Raw genomic sequence first — 25883 nt, forward strand, 5'->3', positions numbered from 1 at the left:
ATTAATAAATCCTGGGATGAAAAGTAGGTATTCAGTATATGCTTGTTGCGTGAATGAAAGGGCATTGTTATCATTTGCTCTAATGTTTGTCTTCAACAGAAATGCATCATTGTTAATCACCACCTTTGCATCAATATAATCAGATAATTCTGCAATTTTACAGCTGCAAAGGGACCTTAGAGATAGGAAATTCAGATCTTTAGAGGTTAAATAGCATGACCAAGGTCACTTCACTAGTTAGTTGCAGTCCAATGCTCTTCCCATGCCATCTTCAGTAGGTGTTAATGTTCTCTCCTTCCACGTTCTCTTTTCCAACCCAAATAACCCCAATGCTAAGCAGCAGGGAGGATGATGGAAAGTCAGTAGAAAGACACATTGTGAATGTGATGGGCAGGCAATGCAGTGCTTTTTAGCGTTAATGAACACTTTCACTCTTGGTTCATATGGGTACCTGAGAGCTGCTTTGCTTTCAGTTTAAAATATCCCTTTTTCACAAGATCCTGTCTTAAGGTTCTGTTAGTACTTTGGTTACTTTAATGAGATTTTCTTATCTCCTATATAAAACCAGACCTACTTTTTCTAGCGTTTTGTTATATAGTTTCTAGTGTAGTGTGGTTTTAAAAAAAAACAACTCACATTCCCAAGTCTTGTTCCATTTCTCTGTTCTTTCTTCTTTGTACCTTTTATGTTTGTGTATTGTAAAGTGCATTTTAAAATGCAATCATGTTGCTTGCTAATATGGTGTTAGAGCAGTAAGTTCCTCTTATAGAGGAGAAGAATCAGCTAACTGGAACCCTCAACAAACCAAAACCCTGAGCTTGAAGCATAAAAGTAGCACAATCTCTGAAATGAGTCATAGTTGTTTATAAATCTTTGCTTTGCTACTAATTGCTAATGTGACATAGGTGAATTTGTTAACCTGTTTCTTCATACTTGAAATCAGAACAATACTAGTGTTTTTATTTCAGAGAGCAGATGTAAAGATTAAGTGAAGTAACCTGTATATCAAGGTTTTAAATTCTCTTCCTGATATGTATTGATTATAGAATTATTTCAGTATTTACTCAACTTCTTTTGGCCCCATTCTCCATCTTTGTGTGAAACAGGCACTGTCATTGATAAGTGTTTGCTGCGTAATATACAACCTCAAAAGTTAGTGCCTGATACACATTTTTAATTAAGAAATTTTCCACTCATCCTACATATCAGTCACAGATTCCCCTGTCCTCCATCCTCCCACCCCCAGTGCCTCCAACCTACCCCCATTCCCACCTCCTCCAAGGCAAGGTCTCCCATGGGGAGTCAGCAGAGCCTGGTACATTCAAAGCCCCTCCTCCCTGCGCCAAGGCTGTGTGCAAAGTGTCTCACCATAGGCATTAGGCTCCAAAAAGCCGGCTCATGCACTAGGGACAGGTCCTGATCCCACTGCCTGGGGGCCTCCCAAACAGTTCAAGCTAAACAACTGTCTCACTTATTCAGAGGGCCTAGTCCAGTACCATGGGGGCTCCTGATACACATTTATTTGCTCATGATTCTATAGGTTGGTGACTTGGTTAGAACTGTTTGGTTCATGTATGCTAGCTGTGTTTACTTACGTATTTTTGTCAAGAGGATATCTGTAACCTCAGTCACATATCCACTGGATGCCTGGCTATTGTCAGGGATGATGACAATAACTGTGCCATGTTTCATTCGTCATCCAGTGGAACATTCTAGGTCTATTCCTATTGTGGTGGATATACAAACACTTTCTATTTCTGTGTTCTTATATTTACTATTTTCCTGTGTTGTCAAAAGTAAGTCACCTGACAAAACCTAAAGAAGGCGTAGGCCACAAGAAGGGACACTCCAGGGCCATTAATAAAAGGAATTATTGCAGTCATTTTAAGCTAGTATATCACAGACTTAATAACTATTTATAGGACCATTGAGAACATTGGAGATAATGCATATCAAGCACTCTATGAAGTGACTGAGATAATGGGTGCTAAGGAAACAATGGCTGAACTACTTACTGTCCCTAGTATACAATATGTAATTAATTAATAGAAATTTTCTCCTCTAAACATATTTTATGGTAATATTAATTTTCTTATTATTGCTACAAGAAAATGGTGATTCAACAAACAAGCAATAAAACAAAAAACAAACAAAAAACCAAAAAACTAAAACCCAATCAAGAACTAAAAACAAAACCTTAGTTAAAACCATCACCACCACCCCCTCCAAGATTAAGGGTGTATTGTGGAAGGGGTGGTGGTGAAAGAAACAGGTGATGGATAGGGAAGCTGTGTATCAGTGTTTTGTCTGCATGTGTGCTTGTGCACCATGTGCATGCAGTACCGCAGGAATCCAGAAGGGGGCTACTGATCATCATGTGGATGCTGGAAATTGAACCTGAGTCCCCTGGGGCAGCCAGGACTCTTTACCACTGAGCCATCTCTCCTGCTGTCTTAAGGAAATGACATGCCATTCATGGACTTAAAACAGCTGTGGTGGCCTGAATAGAGGCTGCACAAGATTAAGCCTGTAAGTGTTCAATCATGGGTTGGAAAGGGATTCACTGGGGCCCTGTCATGCCCAGGGGACATACGTAGAGGGCTGCTGGGGGAGAAGAAGTCATTACTTTTAGTGGTGTAGTCAATGTGCTCCAGTGGGTAACTCTATACTCATGCTTGATCATGTGGCTCTGGTTCAACCTATTTAATAATAAAAGAAACAAATAAAAAAACCACAAACCATCTGGAAATATGATGGGGATTGTTGACAGGATAGGAGGGGCTCTGCAGAAGTGAGAGGGGGAAGGAGGGGAACAAATGTGACTAGAATGTACTATATACATGTATGTATTAATTTTAATTAACCATAAAGAAAAAGATTAAAAGCAAGAAAATAAACTCATAGCTCTGATTTAAGTAATGATTTTATAAAGGAGAAAACATATCCAGAACAAAATACTGAAGAACATAATCCCCAGATGGAAAGTAACAGAGCATGCTGAGAGTGAACACACATTCTTCATTCCTGGTTGTCAGGTCTGATGAACCTGAGGTTATACAGGATAGCGGGTATTCAAAGAAAAAAATGTCCTATGGTGATTAAAGCTGTGAAAAGCACAACTAGTTTAAATAAACCATAGTGTTGAATTAACTCTGTTAAAGTCCCTTTAAATCTCTGGGTTCTTAATTCTTTGTATTAGTTTGTATTAACTTTACAAAATAATGTGCTTTATGATGACATTTTCCTATATTATATAAGGTACTTAGATTGCATTTTATTCCCTCCCTATCATTTATTCTTATTCTCCTCAACTTTCACTGTTCACTCTGTTAGTTCTGTGTTAGTCCCCTTTCTTCATTCAAGTTTTTCCTTTTTCTTTTTGAAACCAAGTATCAAAAAAACTATATTTGTTCCACTAGATATTTCAACATAATGAAGAAAATCATGTTAACAAAAACATACTTATTTTTTAGTCTTAATAAACAAAACAAAATGAAACGAAACTCTTCTTTCCCCCAAATAACCATGATTTGCTTAGAAAAATGGGTATATGTTTTCAAAATATCTACTTTTAACAGAAACTTCATTTTATAGAAACTCAACATTAAAGGTAAAAAAAGAGAGAATCTAACATAAGTCAAGGAAATCCATTCATACTTCAGGCCCTTCTTTTCTAGGTACCAGCATTGTTATATTATTTACATTTAGTAGAATCTGATCTAATTTTGCAATCCTTCTTCCTTCTGGTGTACTTTCAAACTCTGACTTCTCCCAACACCATATTGACAAAGTCATCAAATCTTAAAAGTGTACCAACGATTTCTTTATCACTGTTCGTCACAATATGAATTCCTGATCCTATATACTTGTCCATAAGCTCTTGTGCCAGGAGCTGGGATGGGTTCATGGTAACATTAGCTACCACGGCCACAGTGGAAGTGGCATAAGGCCACTGGTGCCCTTATTCATTTTATATTCTACACCTGATAGAAAATATGTAATATTTGGCTTTTGGAGTATGTCTTATTTAATTTAACCTTGTGATCTCCAGCCACACCAACATTCCTGCAAATAATGGAACTTCTCTCTTTCTTCTCCATGGCTGAATATTTCAGTGTATATATATATATATATATATATATATATATATATATATATATATATATATATATTTCATATTTTCTTTATTAATCCATTGATGGGCACCTAGGCTGATTCCTAATCAATATGAAATCTTTGAGATTTTGAATGGGAAGAAACCTTAGAGGCTTTTGAATTTCAGAGCTGTTTGGCTTTAGGAATGGTTGACATTATTTTTTAATTATCTCAGGACTACTTAATACTCTTAAAAGTTACTGAGAACCTCCCAAATGATTTTATTTCTGTAATTTAAATCTACTCATAGCTTACAAATGAAAATCATAACAAAAGAATATGCAGGCTTGCATTTTTGTAATTTTCCAGAGCACTAGCTTGTTATGGATCATGTGCCTTTTGGAAAACCCCATTGTACGTTCATGGGAGGAAAATTAAAAAAAAGGTAACTAATGTCCTGAACAAGTTGTGGAGAATTCCAAGGGTCTATGAACCACACTTTGTAAATTGTTGTTGTGCAGTTCTTAGAAAGGTGTTGCCCTGCTGAAGCATTTGCAGACCATATGATCTAGTGAAAGGCTCAACCTTAGACATGTAAGATGGATTTTCTAATCTATAGTATGGGTTGATAATCAAATCTTACCTCATATAGTTGGGAAGATTAAACGAAATTAGGCAGTACATCTCACCTATGGTGACAGACTTGCACAAAACTTGGTCTATATCAGGATTTCAATAACTATTGTCTCGTTTTTGAAAAAAGACCTAATAACTCCCTGCCTCATGAGGCAGTTTATTTAGGCTCTGGGTTTTTCAAAGTTTTCTCTTGGCTTTCTCTAATTCTTTCCCTTACCTAAATTAGTGCTTATTCTTCTGAATAGAATAAAGCTGCAACCCTTGCATTTTAGATAAAAGCAGTTGTAGATCTTCTCTTTGTGGTCTTCTTTTTTATTATCAATACCAACTATTGGTAATTTTTGCTGGATATAGTTGGTCTTTTGGTAAGTATTTATTGAGCACCTACATGCTTCTGCACCAATTGGAATATTTCTGAGTTTGTATTCTAGATGTAGGGGGTAGACAGAAAAAAAAAACAGGAACTAAGGAAGAATATGAACAGATGTGATTACCTACCATAGTAATTGAAGCAATATAAGAAAACAGGGATGGTGTCAGAGGAGGATAATCATGTATATGTCTCTCAGTGCAAGTGAGACCTCAATAAGTAAGGTGCCAGCCAGATAAGGGAAAAGTAAGTGGAAGTTTTGAATTCTTTCCAATCGTGATCAGAATCCACTGGAAGATGAAGTGCTATGAATTATGTTTTGAAAATACCACTTACTGTTTTGTGGAGAATAGAAGACAAGAATAGAAGTGGGGAGAACAGTTAAGCCACTCTTGAAATAGTTCAGGCACGAAGTGATGGTGCTTTGGAGGTGGTGAGAAGTTGGATTGAAAGAGAAGGCAGAGTCGACAGAATTTACAGATGGATCAAAGCATTGTGTCAGGAATAATGAGGAATTCAGGGTGGTACCCTGAAGTTTGGCCTGGATACTTGGATGGGAGGTTGTGTCATTTCCTGAAATGGGGAAGACTAGGCAAAAATCAGAGTGGAAGACAAAATCAAGAATTCTGTTTGGGGTATGTGTTAAATTTAAGGGTGCTTATTAGATCTATATAGACAGATGGAATGAACTCCAGATCCTTCATTCCATCTGTCTACATAGATTCTAATAAGCATCATAAATTTAACATATACCACATCTGAAGTTCAAGAGAGGATCATAAATTGCTATTTGGAGGTTCTCAGTAGGTAACATTCAAGAACTGAGTCTTGGAGCACTTCACTGTGAGCTCTAAAAACACAAGAAAAACTACTAAGGGACACAGAGAAAAGGTGCTTGGAAGGTGGGAGAATAAACTCAGGACACTATGCAGCAAGAAGCCAAGATATATTTCAAAATCAAGGAGTAATCAACTAATTCAAATATTGCTGAGAAGTTTAATAAGGGGGGAAGTAAGAGCCTCTGGATTTGGCTTGAATGAAGCCATTGGTAATCTTGTTAAAACTGTCAGTAGAGTGGAGTTAAAAGCTTATTTTGGTGGTGGGGATATAGATCAGTTGTTATAGTGCTTTGCTTGCATGAATGAGGCTCCCCTCTCACAGAGACAGACAGGCAGACAGTGAGAGGTGGGAGGGAGGGAGAGGGAGATAGAAAGGGACAGGGAGAGGGAGAACGAGAACTTGTTTTGAGTAGGTTGAAGAAATACTGAAGTGAGGCAATGGAGAGGCCATTGTAGAGGATGTTTGAGGGAATTTTGTTATAAAAAGAAGTTTCGAAGAAACTGTTTGCTCCCCATGACTTGTTAACCCTGTTATCTTATATCATCTGGGACCACCTGCCCAGGAGTGGCACTGCCCACAATGGGCTGGGCCCTCTCATACAAACCACAAATTAAGAAAATGCCTCACAAGCTTGTACACGGGATAGCTTTTAGAGACATTTTCTCAATTGTGGTTCCATCTTCTTGGATAACTCTAGCTTTTATTAAGTTGACAGAAAACTAGCCAGCCCAGCTATCTTGAGGTTTTCTGCTCAAATATTTACAGTAGGACCATTATACTGTTTATGTGGAATTATTCATAATTAGAGTTAATTGTAATAAAGGAGGAAAGTATAGAGGCATTTCTTCTACATACAGATTTAAACAGTGCAGTAGGTATAAGGGGATTTGAAGTTTGAGTATGGGTGGAAAGCAGCCATATGAAAGGTTGGCAGTTGGTATAATCTGATGTTGGGAACTTTATATGGGCCATGATTATGATGGAAGATGGAGAAGAATGGTCTTAAGCTGACAAAGGAGAGGGGGTGATGTCAAGTTTGTGTGGGAAAGAAAACACTCAGGATATGAGAAAGCGGCACAGAAGCTACTTCAGGGGATAAATGGAGGATTCCTTTAGAACAAGAAACTGCTCCACAGCCAGGGACTGGACTAGGCCCTCTGTACACAGAAGATGGTTGTTTGGCTCAAACTGTTTGGGGGGCACCCAGGCAGGGGGATCGGGATCCATCCCTGGTGCATGGTCAGGCTTCTGGGAATCTGGTGCCTGTGGTGTGACACCTTGTGCAGCTTTGGCGCAGTGGGAAGGGGCTTGGACCTGCCTAGGCTCAGTGTGCTGGGCTCTGCTGACTCCCCATGGGAGACCTTGATTTGGGAGATGTGGGGATGTGGGGTGGCTTGAGAGAGAGGGCTGAGGGGTGGGAGGAGGGAGGAGGTGCTATCTGTGGGTGGTATGTAGAGTGAGTAGAAAATTTCTTAATAAAGAAAAATGAAAAAGAAAAAGAAAAGAAACGCACAAGAACTGTGGTGGTGTTCAGTGGGAAACAAATTCCTAGCATGGAGAAGGACCTGGGCTCAGACTCTGACAATGCAGCAAAATGAAGGAAAGAAAGGATCCAAACAAAATATTGAGCTTACAGAGAACTGTGATGATGGACACTTGAATTTCAGAGGCCATAGCAAAGAGAATGGGGGGGGGGGCGGTTCATTGATAGACTATTGAGACAGATTCTAGAACATATGGAGCCTTAAGGAATTCAAGGTACTGCTACAGCTTGAAAAACTGGGAATTTCATGCCATCATGTTAAACAGGGAAGCAAATTATCTCAGAAACTAGTTCTGTTGGCTCTTAGGATGAGGTAGATGATCAGAGTTAGAAATTCTTTCTAGGTTGATTTCCTGTCCTGTTTGTATTGGCAAAGCTGATCAGAGGTTGTGTGTCTTAATTAGGGTTTCATTGCTGTGGTAAAACTCTGTAAGCAACTTTGGGAGGAAAGGGTTTACTTTACCTTATAGCTTATACATCCATCACTGAGGGAAGCCAGAGCAGGCACTCAGGGCAGGAACCTGGAGGCGGGAGCTGAAACACAGGGCATGGAGGGGTGCTGTTTACTGGCTAGCTCATCATGGCTTTCTTAGCTTGCTTTCTTATAGCACACAGGACCACTAGTCTAGGGTGGCACCACCCACAGTGAAATGCCCCCCCCCCACCAATTTTCAATCAAGAAAATACACCACAGGTTTGCTCACAGGGCAATCTGGTGGGTGGAATTTTCTCAACCACTGGCCTCTTTTTACACTTTTGGTGGGTCTTTTGAAATATGATATAAGGAATCTCCTAGGTCGTTTAAATAATGACAATACTTTGTGAAAAACATAACTTAGGCTCTCCAGATCCCTGTCAATCCCCAATAAAGCCAATTCTAGTAAATGAATGATGTATACCTGTCAGAATGGCTAAGATAAAAAACACTGATGACAGCTTATGTTGGAGAGGATGTGGAATAAGGGGAACACTCCTCCACTGTTGGTGGGAGTGCAAACTTATGCAGCCACTTTTGAAATCAGTATGGCAGTTTCTTAGAAAATTGGGAATCAATCTTCCTCAAGGCTCAGCTATACCACTCTTGGGCATATAACCAAGGAATGCTCAAACATACCACAAGGACACATGCTCAGCTGTGTTCATAGCAGCATTATTTGTAATTGTCAGAACCTGGAAACAACCTAGATGCCCCTCAACTGAAGAATGGATTAAGAAAATGTGGTATATATACTAAATGGAGTACTACTCAGCAGTGAAAAACAATGACATCATAAAATTTGCAGGCAAATGGATGGAACTAGAAAATATCATCCAGAGTGAGGTAACCCAGACTCAGAAGGACAAACATGGTATGTACTCACTTATAAGTGGATACTAGTTGTAAAGCAAAGGATAACCAGACTACAAACCACAGCTCCAGAGAAGTTAGCTAACAAGGGGGACCCAAAGAGGGAGACATGGATCTCCCTGGGAAGGGGAAATAGATGAGATCTCCATGAATAAAGTAGGGGATGGGGGACGAGAACACAAGGGAACAGGATGGTTGAGCTGGAACAGGGATGGAGTGGGAGAACAATGAATGGGATACCATGATAGAGGGAGACATCATGGGGATAGGGAGAAACCAGGTGCTAGGGAAGTTCCCAGGAATCCACAAGGATGAACCCAGCTTAGACTACCAGCAATAGTGGAGAGGGTGCCTGAACTGACCTACCCCAGTAATCAGATCAGTGAATATCCTATCATCACAGAGCCTTTCTCCAGTAACTGATGGAAGCAGATGCAGAGATCTAGAGCCAAACACCAGGCTGAGCTCCAAGAGTCCAGTCAAAGAAAGAGAAGAGGAATTCTGTGAGCAAGGGGCATCAAGATCATGATGGGAAAACCTACAGAGACAACCAAACCAAACTAGTGGGAACTCATGAAATTTAGATAAACAGCTATGGAGCCTGCATGGGACTGGACTAGGCCCTCTGCATAATGAAACAGTTGTGTAGCCTGATCTACTTAAGCGGTCCCCTGGCAGTAGGATCAGAATCCATCCCTGGTGCATAAGCAGGCTTTTAGGAGCCCACTACCTATGATGGGACACCTCACACAGCCTTGAGGGAGGGGGAGGGGCTTGGACTTGCCTCTTTTAAATGTACCTCCCCATGGGAGGTCTTACCTTCTTGTAGGAGGAAATGGGGGGGTGGGTTGGGAGGGGAGGCTGGAAGGGCAGGAGGAGGGAAGAAGGGGATCTTTGGTATGTAAAATGAATAAAAAATTTTCTTAATAAAAAAATTTTTAAAAAAAATGAATGATGTAGGTGAAAGATGTGTGCTTGCTATCTTTTGGACAAGTTCCATAGGCACTGCAATCACCTTCTGACTAGATTACTCCATGAAAACCTCCCCTTTTATTGTTATGCATTTATTATGGAAATATTCAAGGCCACTTAAACTAGGTTTCAAATAATGAACTCTCATATACTTTACCCCTTAGATTTAATAGTTATTAACATTTTGCATACTTTCTTCATTCATTTTAGCTTTCTGAAATATCTTCAAGGAACTTACAGGCATTATGGAAACCTTATCCCAAATAGCTCAGTAAGCCAGGTCTTCTCCATAGAAATTCTGAAAATGGCATTGTCTTTCAAAATGTGATGCCAAGAGCTAAACAAGAGTATTCCAGAGGCAGATTGGCTAACCAAGTGTACAGAAAGAATGTCTTGAGCTTATTTTGGTTAATACAGATTACAGTTTCTAAAATCATTCATTTTAGAAACCCAGTACATTATTGACTCAAGTTCATTTGTGGTCAGCTAAAGTCCCTGAGTTCTTTGCACATGAACTGCCACTGTCAAGTCAGGCTTCCCTCATCTTGTATTTGTGTAATTGAATTTTTGTTGGTTTTAGCCTATTGAAAATATTTTGAATTGGTATTCTGCCCTCCAGTGAATTAGTTAATCCCTTTTTGCTTTGGTTCATCACCAAAGTTGATAAGTAAACCTTTTATATATTCATGCAAGTATACAGCAGCTACTTTATAAAATTGAAGCTTATGCTGCTTCAAAATTGTAGAGACTGCAATAAGATCAGCTCAAGCATTAAGAGTGAACTTTTTGTAGGAGAAATGATTTGAGTGTTTCTGATAAATGACTGAAATCCATCCCTCTTGATGGTATCTGAGTACAGTTTCATGACACATTCTAAATCATTCCACAGTGACTTTTTAATATAATCAGTCACCAAATGGTTTCTTCCCACAGCTTTAGAAACACCCACATTGTTCTAGACAGTTAAATCTAGGGGTGGGCTTGGCTTTCTGAGAACCTTGTGGGTTCACTTGGTTGATTGATCTCACAATTGTGGAGGAAAAAAATTAAACCTAAGAATGGTGGCGTGGCAAGGAAGCTAAATGGATGCCCCTGGCTCTGCTTATACTTAGAAAATGGAACCATACTAGGAGCATGTCAACTGTTAGACAAGTGATATTTTTGTAAATTTCCAAACTGGATATATAATATAATGGCACACAGGTAAAGCCACGGAACACGTGGTGACATACAGATTAATAGAAATGGGCTTAGTTTAGTTATAAGAGCTAGCTAGCAAGAAAATTGAGCCATAGACCATGGCCATGCAGTTTGTAATTAATATAAGCCTTTGTGTATTTACTTGGGTCTGAGCGGCTGCAGGACTGGGTGGGACACAGGAAAACTTCCAGCTACAGGTGATTTCTCATAAGAACTGGAATCCTGGGGCTCACTGCATAACTTTCAGGAAGCAATCAACAGGTTGGAGAATGTCTCTTCCAGGTAGCTCAGTTGGTTTGAGCCTCTTGCAGGCAGCACAGATGGTCTTTTCCTCTTCAGTATCTTGATTGGTCTCTGCCTCTTCTAGGCAGTGCAGTTGGTCTGAGAGTATCTTTCAGCAGTCCTTACTGCTTGTATATACTTTGGAAGGTCAGGCCCAGGTGCATTTGATAATTTCAAGAGACTTCCTGAAGCCTTTGAGTGGTTTGCTCCTTGAGTATAAGGATCTTCCCTGCAGGAAGGTGTGTTTCACTTCCCTTTAGAACATCCTGTGAGTTAACGAGCTTTACTCTAAGATGGAAGGAAACTGCTATACAAAAAGACTCTAAACCAGTATCATAGTGTTTCTTTTAGTCTTTTTTTTGTTTCTTTAACTATAGTTTTCTTCTTGGATACTGAAAATTCTGGTTCTTGTTATCCATAAATAGATTTACTCAAATTTTAATTTTAGTATACAAATCAAGTAGTTTTACAATCCTTAATTTGCACTTGCAATATAAGTATGTTGACAAATGGTCATCTGCTGTTTGTGGTTGTTGAGAGCCAACTCTACAAACAAAACATGGGTTCTCTTGTCTCAGAGCCAAGCATATTTATTTCAGATGTCCTCCCAAACTCCTGGCTCTATAACAGGAAGAACGGAGAAGAGCAAACACCTAAGAATATTAAAAATATTGTTCCATAACTATGTAATTTGGTATAGTTTAATGACTCCCAACTTTGAATAGCCATCACTATTTACCCAAATCTTCCAATTTTGGACAAATTGAATACATTTATTTTCTCCCAGAATTTCTTGTAATCTCAGTAGTGGTCTAATAAGTTATATTCTAGCTTCTCATTATATAGATTAGGATAAGCTCTGCATCACACTTGCATGAGGACAGCATAAGTAACCTTGAATCCAGGTACTGACCCTGTTTACTAGCCCCTAAAATAATTTCCTCTATAAAGATCATCCTTTAAGGAGACATCATTTGTATAGTTGGAATTAATAGTGACATTTCTGATGTCAACTGAGAGTGTTCTTATGTTATCTGCATTTTAATATATTAAATCTATCAGCTTATACAGAACCTAGAATTGCTGCCACCAGCATCACTCTTCTTAGCCAAGGCTCAGTCTTTTTTTTTCCTAGGGTTGTGTTAAAATACAGTTTTAACCTGTGAGGGAAGACTTTTAGCACATTAGCTAGCTGTCACCTCACAGAGATCATGGCTGTGATCCCTGAGATCCCTCTCTCCTGGCACCTCCTGCCACTCTGCAAACACTCATTTCTATTTCACTGACCTGTGGGGTCTCAGAATGAGCACGTAGTTTAACCATATTACCAAAGCCTGGGGTGTAGTAGGTCATCTGTGGATACTTCTTGAATGGATAAATAAATGTATGACAGGACATGATGCTTGAGGACATAGGGTGGGGAATGTAAAGTAGAAAATGATTACTTACAGCTGTCAACGGCAGGAAAGGGCAAGCCTGGGTAGAAGACTAAACAGGATTATGAATTTCTATAGAAGAACAAAGCTACAGATCTTTGTGGGAACAGTGCACAACTAAAGATAGGATTCAGTTGAATCAAAGTTTAAAGCTTCTGGGACCCTGTGACTAAAGGAGCAGGTCCTGGAAACAGAATAAGTTAAAATCTCAGACTGGCTACTTCCTGTTGGAATTTAAATTTTACTATAAGTGAGGTAGAGATCAACTTATGGGGAGATGTTTATGTAAAAGAATGACTTGATGTGACTTTTATTTCCACAGGATCACTTTGGTTTCAGTGTTGGGAGTAGAATGAGACGGGAAGGCCAGGATAGCACCGGAGACATTAGTGAAAAGGCTGTTTCAGTAGCAATATAAGCCAAAAATGAGAGTGACTTAGACTAGATCCAGTGCAGGTAGTGAGGAATTGTCTGCTTTAGCACTCGTGCTAAAGGCAGAGCTGTCAGAATTTCATGATGGATCACACTAGATCTCTTTCATTTATGCTTAGCTAAACTAAACTAAACTAAACTAAAGTAAACCAAACCAAACCAAACCAAACCAAACCAAACCAAACCAAACCAAACCAAACCAAACCAAACCAAACTAAACTAATCAGTTTGCAAATTATAAAAGAGGTTGTTGATGTTAGGGGTTAGGAAGAACTTATTTCCTTGTAGGACTAAGCTTTCTTGATGTGGGCTAACGGTGGGCTCAGTTATGTCCCCATGAAGCATTCAAGGCTGTGTTTTCCATCTGTTTCCATAAGGACTGTCAACAGAGCAGCATTTATGTTCCCTCTTTTCTGTCAACTGAATCTGTAGCAAACAATGTGTATCATTTTATCTCACTCAAGCGCATTTCTAACCACAGAGCTGATTTTTCTTATGTAGGGAATAGAGTTCATTCAGATGTAATTCTGGCAGGGAAAACTTTTACCCAATGAGGTAAATATGCTATGAAATAAATTTACTCAAATAAGGACTCAAGAACCACACTCTTTTTACCTATGCACACACTCAGCCTCATTTATTTTAAATGCAATTCTTTGGCCCTGATATAAAAAGACTGCCTTGTTTACTTTAACAATTGATATTCTCTTCCCTGGGTAAGATTTTCATCATTAAACCTCTAATGACTTCTGTAGGATTGATTTTGTAGGATTTGTAGGATTGGGTAACAACTGCTCTGAGAATAGGCTTATCAGTAGGAAAGTCTCTGAACAAAGGATTAGTATGTCACTCAAGTGAGAATTAAACTTCTCACTTCATTAATGCCTCTCAGACAACAGCCCAGTCTCCTGCCCACACTGACCAAACTATGGATAAAAACAGCAGCAAGAAGACTTGAATACCTCAGATGTGTTGTCTCCTGATTGAAGACAACAGCAATTGAGAAACAAAATCCATCAGTGTCCTAGGTCCATGGCAGCATCTCAGAGCAGTTTCTTGGAGTCCTGTGTGTCTGGAGAGATCTCCAGGCATAGCAAACTGATGCATGTAGTTGAGGGAAGGTTTTTTTTTTTTCACGGATGACATTTGATCTGTTGATCATTTATTTGAGGTAATAGACAGCAGAGTCCTTGTGAATTCTGTTAGTGTGCCTACCTTTAGGGTAGTAGCCAAGGGCTAAAATTTGCAAATAAGAGTTTGTCTATCACTAAAATAGTTATATCCCAGGTTGCCGCAAAGTCAGAGACAATTCCATTTTGATGATTCCTTTAGACAGGAGTGAAATTTTCAAAGCAAAATTGTTCAAGATCTAAGTGATATGTCTGGATTTTTATGACTTTTATTGTGCTTTAGTGTGTTATGAAAAATATAAGAAAGTACAAAGTTTCCTTTTCCATTATTATTCAGATAGATTAACATTCTTAGTACATCAAAGAACATATTATTAATTCCTGAAAAAAAATCTCTTTTTACAGAGTGACTCTTACGTGTATATGTATATTCACCACATATATGTCAGTTAGAATAATGTATGACCCATATAAAAAGTCAATTTTATGGCTTTGTAATTTCATGATATATACATAGAAAATAATTTAATACAATAAAAATGTTGGCAATTGAGAATCAAGTTTCAAGCCTATGAATAAATAATTCCATTAATTCCATATTGAACACATATTTATTGCATAGATATTAGATGCAAAAGATATGAATACAAAGATAAACAAAATGGATAAAATCTCTAGCTTAGTTCTAGTCTATGTGGTGAGAATGTGTGTGAAATATGTAGTTCATAATAAATGGTGCAGCCTGCAGAATGATTTCATAAAAATAAAAGGTTGGATGATTTTTATGATGTTACAAATGAAATATATAAAAGAAGGTGAGATTTTGTTGCAGACTGACTTGTGGGTGTGATGAGTCAGGCAAAAATTACTTAGGTAATCACAGAAGGCCTTTCCCAGAATGTGACATATGAATTGAATCCTAAACAACAGTATAAGGTAGAGTATGTATTGTTGGGGGTGGGGGTGGGGGATCAGTTTCCAATCAGAGGGACTATCAAGTGTGAGAATTCTTAGGATGAAGTTTGGCTTGTTTGGTTGAGAGGAGAAGTAAGGAGTCCAGACAGATGTTCTTGTAGTGCTGTTGATTTGTAGTGGTGTTTTCAGACTAAGGAGGGAGTAATGGAGAGAAGTAAATTGATATGGGCTATTTTGGTGGAAGCACTGATAAGATTTGGAAGTATGTTAGACAGCAAAAGGAGGGAAAAGAGGGATTTAAAGTAATTTCTGGGTCTTTGGTTGAACAGTTATGTAGGTGACATTTGCCACATTAACCAAGGTAGGAAACGGAAAGGCAATTGTGTTGGTGAATGAGTGGAAACTGATAGGCACATTTTGTAAGTGTTGAATTTGAGATGCCAATTGGACACCCAAGCTCATATTCCTATTGAACCTCATTCTAGCCTATGTCAGAACTAATCTTCATTATTTTATACACAGATTAAATAAATGTAGTTCTTTGATTTTAAGACTAGAACAGATCACAAGTGGGCCTTTTCTCTCATTTAGGCACCAGATTCCTTTTATCAATTGCCTGCTGAAAATATTCACTCGAAACCTAGGATTTTCAGCTTCTCCATTACCATTCAAAACCACATTACCTCATGGTTTTCATAGTTTACTATAAATGTACATGCTGCTCTCTACATTTTGGGTAATTCCTTCATCTCCTTCAAAATTTAGCTCATTAACAATATCCTCCAGGGAGATTTCCCTGACATCTTCAACATGCCTGTTACTTATATGGGTTAAGTAGCTCCTCTTATATGCATCTACAATTCCTTTCATTCAACTTTTTTTTTTTTTGGTTTTTCGAGACAGGGTTTCTCTGTGTAGCTTTGTGCCTTTCCTGGAACTCACTTGGTAGCCCAGGCTGGCCTCGAACTCACAGCAATCCGCCTGGCTCTGCCTCCCGAGTGCTGGGATTAAAGGCGTGCGCCACCACTGCCCGGCTCATTCAACTTTTTTACAGCACACACCATGCCATATTATAATTGCTTATTTGCTCTGTCTTTGCAACTGCCTTTTGAACTCCAAGATATCAGAGCCCGCAACTCCTATTGTTGTATCTCTACTCCCTAACATGGTATCTGAAACCTGATTGACATTCAGTGAATGTTTGTGAATGAATGAAGGCTCAGAGCAAATTAGAAGTACTTGCCAAAAGACAAACTGATAACAGAAAAGAAGGGTACTTTATAATTCTATAAGTGAGGAAGAAAACGACAAAATAATCCATAGCATTTCCAAAAGTGCTAAAATACTGGGAAACTTCAAGTAAGAATAATTGGCATCACTACACTGTATCATAATTTTGTAAAATCTATGATGCAGCATAATAGAAACTGTTCCACTAATTGTAAAGAAGACACTATAGAATACAGAAAAGACTGACATATTTACTAGCTTTTTCTTAGGAAGTATGGGAGTATGGACTATATAATAAGGACTATGAGTTACAGTTTGCCCAGAATCTATATAAAATCTGGTTGATGGCAACTGATTATACACTGATAATTTTCATACAAACAGTTCTTAAAACTTGCTATACAGATCAAGCTTCTATGTGCAGAAATCTTCCTGCCGCTGCATCCTGAGTGCTGGTATTAAAGCTTGCACTACAAGGCCTGATCATAGCAAGTACTTGAATTTACTTATTTCCCTCAAATACGATTCGCAGTTTTATATTTAGATATGGAAAAACATGAATTAAGTCCAAAACATCATTTAATTGCTATTTTAGAAAGAAGATATTAGGTTTACCCTATGAAATGATCCCCTCAATGCCTCATATAGTAGAAAATTAGAGAACATATTTCTTTTTAAAGATTTATTATTCATTGTTTAATTGTATGTATGTATATATGTGTGTGGGTATGGACATGTGAGTGCTACTACCTACAGAAGCAAGAAGAGAGTGTCAGATCTCCTGAAGCCATAGTTATAGGCAGTTGTAAGCTGTCTGATGTGGGTTCTGGAAACTTATCTCAGGTCTTCTGTAAGAATAGTATGTGCTCTGAACTACTGAACTGTTTCTCCAGCCCAACAATGAAATAGTTTCCTTAAATAGCTCTGTCTTCAAAGCATCCACTGCTTGTATAATGAAATGAATTATCTGTGCTTTGATGAAAAGTAGCATGGAATTGATGACTTGTACATAGGTCTTCTGCTTCCTTGCCTAGTATCACCAGACTCTTTGGGCTTATTTTGTCATTCCTAATGATTTCCCTGAAACACTATTCTCCAGTTGTTTAGTTAAAAATTATTTAAGTGTACAAAAACAAGCAGCAAATATTTGGGCAACTTTGAATCTATAGTAAGTGGTCAACATCTGCCTAAATATTTGTTTAATGGTGATTTATGACCATTACTATAGGCAACAGAACCAGAAAGCATTGCTTGGATACAGTCCACTCACTGTTTATCTTTAAAGGATGATCTTTTGTGTGAAGGTGAGATGAGTGAGCATAGATTGGGAGAAGATGGACTATTGAAAGCCAATACAAAGGAACAAAGTCCAGTCACAAATCAGTTCTTTATACACTATATACATTTAGTTTTTATTTTCTGAGAAGGAAAGGATCTTATTCAGGTAGGAGTGAACCCTATAATCACAAAATGGGCAATCAGCATGGGATTCCCGGCGCTCTGATTTTAAAACGGCCTAAGAGAGTGACAGGTTATGTAGGAGTGGAGAAGAGTTAAGAGAAAAATTTTAGGGGCAAGATATAATTCATCCCCATCTTAAAAATACTTTACGTTTTAATTGTGTGTCTCTGTGTGTTTGTGTGAGTGCATGTGCACACAAATGCTGGAGAATTCAAGAAGAGGTCATTTAATTCTCTGCAGTTGGAGTTACAGGCTGTACATGGGTGCTGGGAACTGAACTTGGTTCCTCTACAAAAATAGTATGTGCTCTTAACTGCTCAGCCATCTTTCCATCTCCATCCCCATTTTTTTTAATGTCAGTGTTTTGTTTTTGTTCTTAAGAACTAAAAACCATAGAAATACATAGATATTTCTTATGCAAACAATGAAACAATCCCGTGTTTAGTGCCTAGTACTACAGGGACTATGCAGAAGGAATGGTTTGGTAAATATTTTTGTCTCCCACAGGAAACTTTAAGTTATGTTAATGACTTAAATTATCACTAATTAAATTAAACACCAATATTTATGCAGTACCTTCTTTGTATTATGTGTTATGCACTCATTTCATTCTTTTTTAAATTTTAATCTTCACAACAAGCCCTTGAGGTAGATACTGCTATTATCCTATTTCTCTGGTGAAAAAATTTAAGCCCTCCAGAGGTGGTGTTTTTTGTACGACATATGGCAAGTAAATGATCGAGTTGTCATTCAGAAACAGGTATCTGAAACTCATAAGGACATGCATTTTCCATTCAAACATATTGTTTTGTTCATTAAACAACAGTTTCCTTTCTCTTACATATTTATACCCATATTCCTGGTGGAGAGAAATGAAGCTCTCTTGCTAGAATTATGAAAGCCAAGATATGGATATGAGAACACCTGGTCAAAATTCTGTACCCACAAAAGTGCCAGTAATGTTTGCACAAGTGATAGATAGCAAGGCTTTGTAGTCTGAGAGGCATTGATGACTATTTCACTAGCATGATATCTGTACTTAACGGTGCCATATTATTTTTACTTTAAAGTTGATTTTATCATATATATGCATTATATGAACTAAGCAAGTTCTATCTATATGTTTAGGAACACACAGACACACACATTAAAGAAAAAGACGTCAAAATAGTTTTCATTTATTTTATTTTAGGTGTATAGGTGTTTTACCTGCATGCATGTCTGAATACCACATGCATACCTGGTACCTATGGAGGATAGAAGATAATGTTGGATTACCTGGAACTATGGTTACAGACAGTTATGAGCTGCCATGTGGGTATTGGAATTCAACTCTGGGCCCCATGGAAGAGATTTCATTGCTCTTAGCAGAGGAGCTATCTTTCCAAGCCCTAAAAATTTATTTTTAATTATTTGTGTAGTGTGTCTGTGTTTGTGATTATGTTTATATGTGATTGCAGTTACCCATGGAGTGCAGAAGAGGGCATCAGATCTCATGGAATCAGACTTAACAGTTATCTATGAGTCACCCTGCATGGGTTCTGGGAACCGAGTTCATGTCTGCTGCAAGAATAGTACACTTTCTTTTAAAAATACCTTTATTAATTTTTGAGAATTTTGTATATGGTATCTTGAACATTTCACCCCTCCCCCATTTTCTCCTAGATCCATTCCCCCATTCCATACTCACTCAATTGTGGGTCTTAGTTTTTAAAAATCCTGATGAATTCCATTAGTTATGTCTGCATATGCTTAGGTGTCTGCACATCCATTGGAGCATGTCAGACCTACCAGAAACCATACCCCTAAAAAATCCTGATACTTCCTCTCCTGGCAGCTATCAATTGACAATAGCTTCTCATTTAGGGTTGAGTGAGACTTCATGCCCATTTTCCTTCTCCGTGCTGGAATATGGTCTGGCTTGAGCTTGCACATGCTGTCACAACCAATGTGATTTCATACTTGCAGTTGCCCTGCTGTGTTCAGAGGACACTGTTTTCTTATAGTCGTTTACTGCTTCTGTTTCTGCAGTATTTCCACCCCCCTCTTCTGAAATGATCGGTGAGCCTTGGTAGGAGGAGGTTTAGTAAATATGTTCAATTTAGGGGTGAACATTCTACAGTCTCTTATTCTCTGGGTGTCTATGTTAATTGCTATCCATTGCAAAAAGAAGCTTCTCTCATGAGATTTGAGAGAAGAGCTAACCTAACTGCTAAGCCATTTTTCCAGCCAGGGCTATGCAGAGAAACCCTGTCTCAAAAAAGCAAGAAAAAATTTCTAATTGACACGTTTTATAATGGTTCAGTCCAACATAACAATCAATGTAAGTTCTCCAGTCTCTAGGTGCCTTATTTTGTTCTTTAGATGAGGCCATGGTTTCCTGAAAGTTTCTGATGTTAGTTGGTATATGACACTTGCAGCCTGAAGGACTAACTAGCCATTGATTTTAGTCGTTATAAACTATTTTTGTACCCCTCACTCCAGACAGTCTAACCTGGTTGTTTATTTTCTAAGAGTGTTGCCAGTGCTGCTATTTTGCCACTAGATGATGACCTAAGTCTATGAGTACTACAGTCCTTTGTTCATATGTTATGTCTGTTTCATCACTTGAGGATGCCTCATGATCACATTTGTTAAAAAACTGTCAATGTGTTATTCAGGATGGATTGTGCAGGCTCCTAAAAAGGGTCATCTGTTTCCAGTAGGTCCAAGAGCCTTTACTTGAAGTTAGTGTGGCCTAGAGGCCTCATTCATACTGAATAATCTACTTTTTGGACAGCACAGGACTCTGCCTAAAACTTGGCCTTACTGTAAAGAGTATACACACAGCAATGGATTATGCTGATTTTCACTTCCTTACTCAAACAGACAACTTTTCCCATGTTGTACTCTGTAGACTTAGGAGAATGGTGGAGTTGGCAGTTCCATAGCCACTGCAGTTTCTTTAAAACTCAATCATAGGCACATGGTCCACAGCCCACTCAAACAACTGAAGCCCAAGGGCAGGGCCAAGACCTGCTGCTATGATCTGTTTGGTCTAATTTTGACCTGATGCAGATGTAGCTGGCTGGGGGTGAAGGAGCCTGCTGTACCAGTTTGTCCTACTATGGCTACGGGTCTCTGCCTGGTACCAGGTCTGCTGCAGAGGCTCTATCTGTGGGCAGTGACTGGATGGCAGAGACCACTGGGTTCTTCCTTGTGTATAATCTCAGTACTATGGACCTGGCCCCGAGTTCTAATGTAAACTCTTATGGTTAATTCCCAACTCTAGCCTTTTTTTCCATTATGGATGTTATGGATAGAGGTTTTCTCTGTACTGTGCTGCTCAAGTTGTATGGAAAGTTGGTGGAGCTAGTTCCTTAGAACCAAGACTCTAAACTTGAAGTTCAGATTGTAGGTTGTAGCAGATATGGCCACAGGGTCTGTTGTAGCAAAAACACAAGTCTGTCTGCCTGAGGTTTCCTGTCTCTTCTAGTTTTTGGGTGGGCCCAGAAGCTCCATGTTTGGGCCTCGGCCTGAGACTAGAACCTGAAGGGCTCTTCCCAGAGTTGCATTTCATCATGGTGAGCCTGGTGCTGAGTTCTAATTGTAACTGTCTCTCCTTCTGGATGAGTGACATCTCTCTAAGCTGTGCTGAGGTAGGAGGGACATGAGTAACTCGTTCTTCCTTTCTTCTTCAATGCATCTTTTCTCATTATTTTACTAAAACTAGGCACTATGATTTCTCCCCTGCTTTCATTAGTGGTTGTGAGGACACTTTTGGGTGTAGTGGTTATGTGGAGATAATCATTGGAGTGTCTTACCCCACCTCCATCTTTATATGCCTCTGGCTATATTATAGAGAACTGGGTGGGAAGGAAAGATCTGTAGGAGTAAGCAAGTAGTCCTGCTGAGTCCTCGGCAGCTCAGATATGTTTACGGTGCAGTCCTGGAATAGGCTTTGAAGATGAAGTTGCATTAAGGCTCTAGCACAGAATTATGTAGTTTATAAATATATTTGTTTCAGCCAAGTAGAGTACCTCTGATGGTTACTAATGGAAATGCTAATTCTAGTCAGAACAGCATTTTTGAAAAGAACTATCAGAATGCATTTAATGTTTTGCACTGGAAAGATGACAATATTTCTTTCAACCGAGATAGAAACCAAAATATTTCAGTCACTCCTGTGACACTAATGAATCACAGACACAGTGAGCTTGCCAAAGATACACAAGCAAAATATATTTCTTTGTGGTGCCTGAAGCATGTCAGGATAGAAGGAAATTTTTTTTCAAGTGTCAACCTTGAGTGAATAAATGAATGACAGGTGTCTCAGAAATTGTTTTAAAAGATGTTCTCTGTTCTACAAATTCTGGAAACCTTTACTCATAGAAACAGTATTAGAATAGGGTTATTTTTGTTAGTCTGGAAAAAGGATATCAGTATCTATAAGTACACATATATCAAGAACAACATTTTATTAAATACTTACTGTGTTCTAAGTACATTGTCATGTGGTACCTAAAACACCATATGTGTTGAGTACTTCTGTTGATATCACTTTATAGATGAATAAGTAGGATCAGAAAGGTTATTTCTTTGCTGAGGCTGTGGTGGCTGAACTCCAGAATCATCTATGATTACCTCAAAAAATGTTTTTTAACACCTCTTGGCCCCAACTACAGACTAAAGATGAAGAAACCATTTTATTAATTATTATCATTGTTGTTGTTTGTGTGTATAGTATATGTTTGTACATACATGTCATGGGTCATGTGTGGAGGTCAGAGGACAGCTTTGTAGCATTGATTCTTTCCTATCTTTGTGGGGCTTGAAGGGAGGAACTCGAGTTTTCAGGCTTGAACTACTGGTTGGCACGCATTCTTCCTCACTAAGCCGTATCACGAGCCCTGAGACTGATGGATTTATTTGACTATACAGCATACCCCCTTTACTGTATTGTGCTATTTCAGAGCTGTATGTATAGGTTAAGTATCTAGGCCAAGATGATGTAGGAGGTGGTAGAGCTAAAGAATCGAGTTGTGGTGGTCATATGTTAGGAACTGAACATCTGACTACTACCTCAACTGTCTCAGAAGTGACAGCAGACTAGCAGAAGTAGGTACACAACTTAAAAAAAAAGAGGGAAATTCATGTAGGGGATATGGTAATGAAGGAGTAGATAAAACAGTGAATGATAAAATATGCTTTCCTGCACAGATATAACCTGTGTAATGTTAGTACCATCTTTGGTTGTCACAAGATAGGAGTGAAGAATGTGACGTCTATATAAACTATACTAAAAGGACATTATAATCCCACTTGAAAACCTTTCCTGTTTACCTATTGCCCGAAGAACCAAGCACTGATTCAGGGTCTTGGTGACTTCTCCTGCTATAACCACTATCTAGCCTGGAAGTTTGAGCCTAAGTTGTTCAGCTATACCCTGGATGAGCTTCATTTACTCTTTGATCAATTTCAGTCTTGAAGTTTTTGCCTTTTTGTCCCCATTCCACATTGGTCTTTGGATGTTTCCCCATCTGCTTCTCTTGACTAGCTGCTCACAACAGTCTACCTGTGAAATCGTAGTTCTCTTTCAGTGCTTTTCTTGGACACCACTTCACACAGTCTTTTCATGTTAACCTGGAGCATGAGATGGCTATGACTTCACTCTTCCTAGAACCTGCCAAACACCTGTTTTTTAAATTTAAAAAAGTTTCCATTCATTATATTTTGATCACATTCCTTCCCTTTCCCCATTTCTTCCTGGATCCTCTGCACATACCCACTTCTTGTTCTTTCTCTCTCTATTAAAAAATCAAAACAAACAAAAACCCAATAAGACAAAAATACTAAATCGAACCAAAATGAAACCAACAGCTCACAAAAACTCAAGGAGTTTGTTTTCTGCTGGCCAGCTACTCCTGGTCATGGGGCCTGCCCTGGAGTGTGGTTGATATACCCAGTAGCAATCCACTGGAGAAAACTGACTTTCCCTTTCCCTGCAGGCATCGATTGCAGACAACTTCTTGCTAAGAATAGGACCTTGTGTCCACTTTCTCTTCTCAGTGCTGGGACTTTGTCCGTCAAACACATTTTAACCTTTGTTTTTGAAGGGTGGCTATGTCATTGATTATTCAAGCAGGGACACTTGTGAGAATGATAGAGTTTTCTCATAGGGCCTATGACCTATCAATCTCAGGTTCTTGGTGTTGGTAACAGCCCCAAGTATGGTTTTATCTCATGGAGTGGGGCCTTAAATCCAATCCAAAGGTGGTTGGTTACTCCTATAGCATTTATGCCACTTTAGCACTGTGTATCTTGCAGGCAGGTCACTATTGTGGTGCACAGGGTTTGTAGATGAGTGAGACTGATTGCTTTTCTCCTTCAGTAGCATGTCTAGTACTTTGCAGTGCTATCGATGCTAGTCAGTAGGGGGTGAAACTTCTAGCTGATACCTGTTCAGTATCCCTGTGTTGGATGGTATAGGTTTGTGGTGTATTCTGCAATACGGTCTTACTGCTAGCTTGTAGAGGGTAGCCAATAGCATTGATAATAGTCTGCAATGCTTAGAGATGGGTCTATATGACCCCTTTGGCCAACTCAAAAAAGATGTAGTCCATTCCTGGTTTGGGGGTTTTATTTGGTAGCATTTAATGTTTAGTTGGGACATTATCCCCCCCCCCCCATTATATAATAGTGGCCGATGCAAAATGGATTTTTCCCTACTTTTTTGTGTGTGCTTATTTTTGGTTTTGTATATTTTTTGGGAGAGAAAGAATATGAAGTTGTATGAGTAGGGTGGGGGAAACTTGGAGGAATTGTGGGAAGGGAAAGAATATAATGTAAATATAGTTTTTAAAAATATTTAAGCCGGGCGGTGGTGGCGCACGCCTTTAATCCCAGCACTCGGGAGGCAGAGCCAGGCGGATCTCTGTGAGTTCGAGGCCAGCCTGGGCTACCAAGTGAGTTCCAGGAGAGGCGCAAAGCTACACAGAGAAACCCTGTCTCGAAAAACCAAAAAAAAAAAAAAAAAATATTTAAAATTGAAAAAGAAAGTGAAAACGTGCTAGTAAAATGACAGCAGGATAATTGATATAAACTAATCCAGGAATGTTGGATGTGTTGATTATTTTACTCATTATTATATCCATATTTAGTTGTTTTCAAATACAATACACTCCTTGGCATATTGCTATTCATATTAATATCCATAACTCCTAACACATTGTTTGTAGGGTACATAAAAGTCCTATCATGGGTATTTTTTCTACTTAGTTAATTGAAAAAATCAGGTTAAGTAAAATGATGCATGTATATTTTAAAAATATGTTTTATTAGGCTGATGTACTGGCTGGTTTTATGTCATTCTGACAACAAGCTACAGTCATCAGAGTGGAAGGAGCCTCAACTGAGAAAATGCCTTCATAAGATCCAGCTACCATGCATTTTCTTAATTGGTGATCAATGGGGGAGGGCCCAGCCCATTGTGGGTGTTTTCATCCCTGGGCTTGCGGTCTTTGGTTCTATAAGAAAGCAGGCTGAGCAAGCCATTGATAGTAAGTCAGTAAGCAACACCTCTCCATGGCCTCTGCATCAGCTCCTGCCTCCAGGTTCCTGCCCTGTTTGAGTTCTTGTCCTGACTTCCTTTGATGGTAAGCAGTGCTGTGGAAGTGTAAGCCAAATAAACCCTTTTCTCCCCAACTTGCTTTTGGCCATGGTGTTTTGCTACAGCAATAGAAACCCTAACTAAGGCATCTGGAGAGACAGTTTATCACTTAAGAGTGCTTGTTGCACAGCCATGACGTCTGGGGTTTGGCTCCCAGCACCTATGTGTGGTGGTTTGAATGACAATGGCTCCCATAGGTTCATATATTTACATACACAGTCTCTAATTGGTGGAACTGTTTGGAAAGGATTAGGAGGTGTGTCCTAGTTGGAGGAGGTGTGTCACTGGGGGTGGGCTTTGAGGTTTAAAAGCCTATGCCTGGCCCAGTGTCTTTATCTCTGCCTG

At 38.9% G+C, this 25883-nt stretch overlaps 1 pseudogene; it reads right to left on the minus strand.

Moving 5' to 3' along the window:
• Nucleotides 1–3651: 3651 nt before the first annotated feature.
• Nucleotides 3652–25883, minus strand: part of LOC128117185 (U6 snRNA-associated Sm-like protein LSm5) — an 82597-nt pseudogene continuing 60365 nt past the window's right edge.

This window comes from Peromyscus californicus, unplaced genomic scaffold, assembly GCF_007827085.1.
Source record: "Peromyscus californicus insignis strain IS unplaced genomic scaffold, ASM782708v3 Scaffold_10__1_contigs__length_136768540, whole genome shotgun sequence".
NCBI lineage: Eukaryota > Metazoa > Chordata > Mammalia > Rodentia > Cricetidae > Peromyscus > Peromyscus californicus.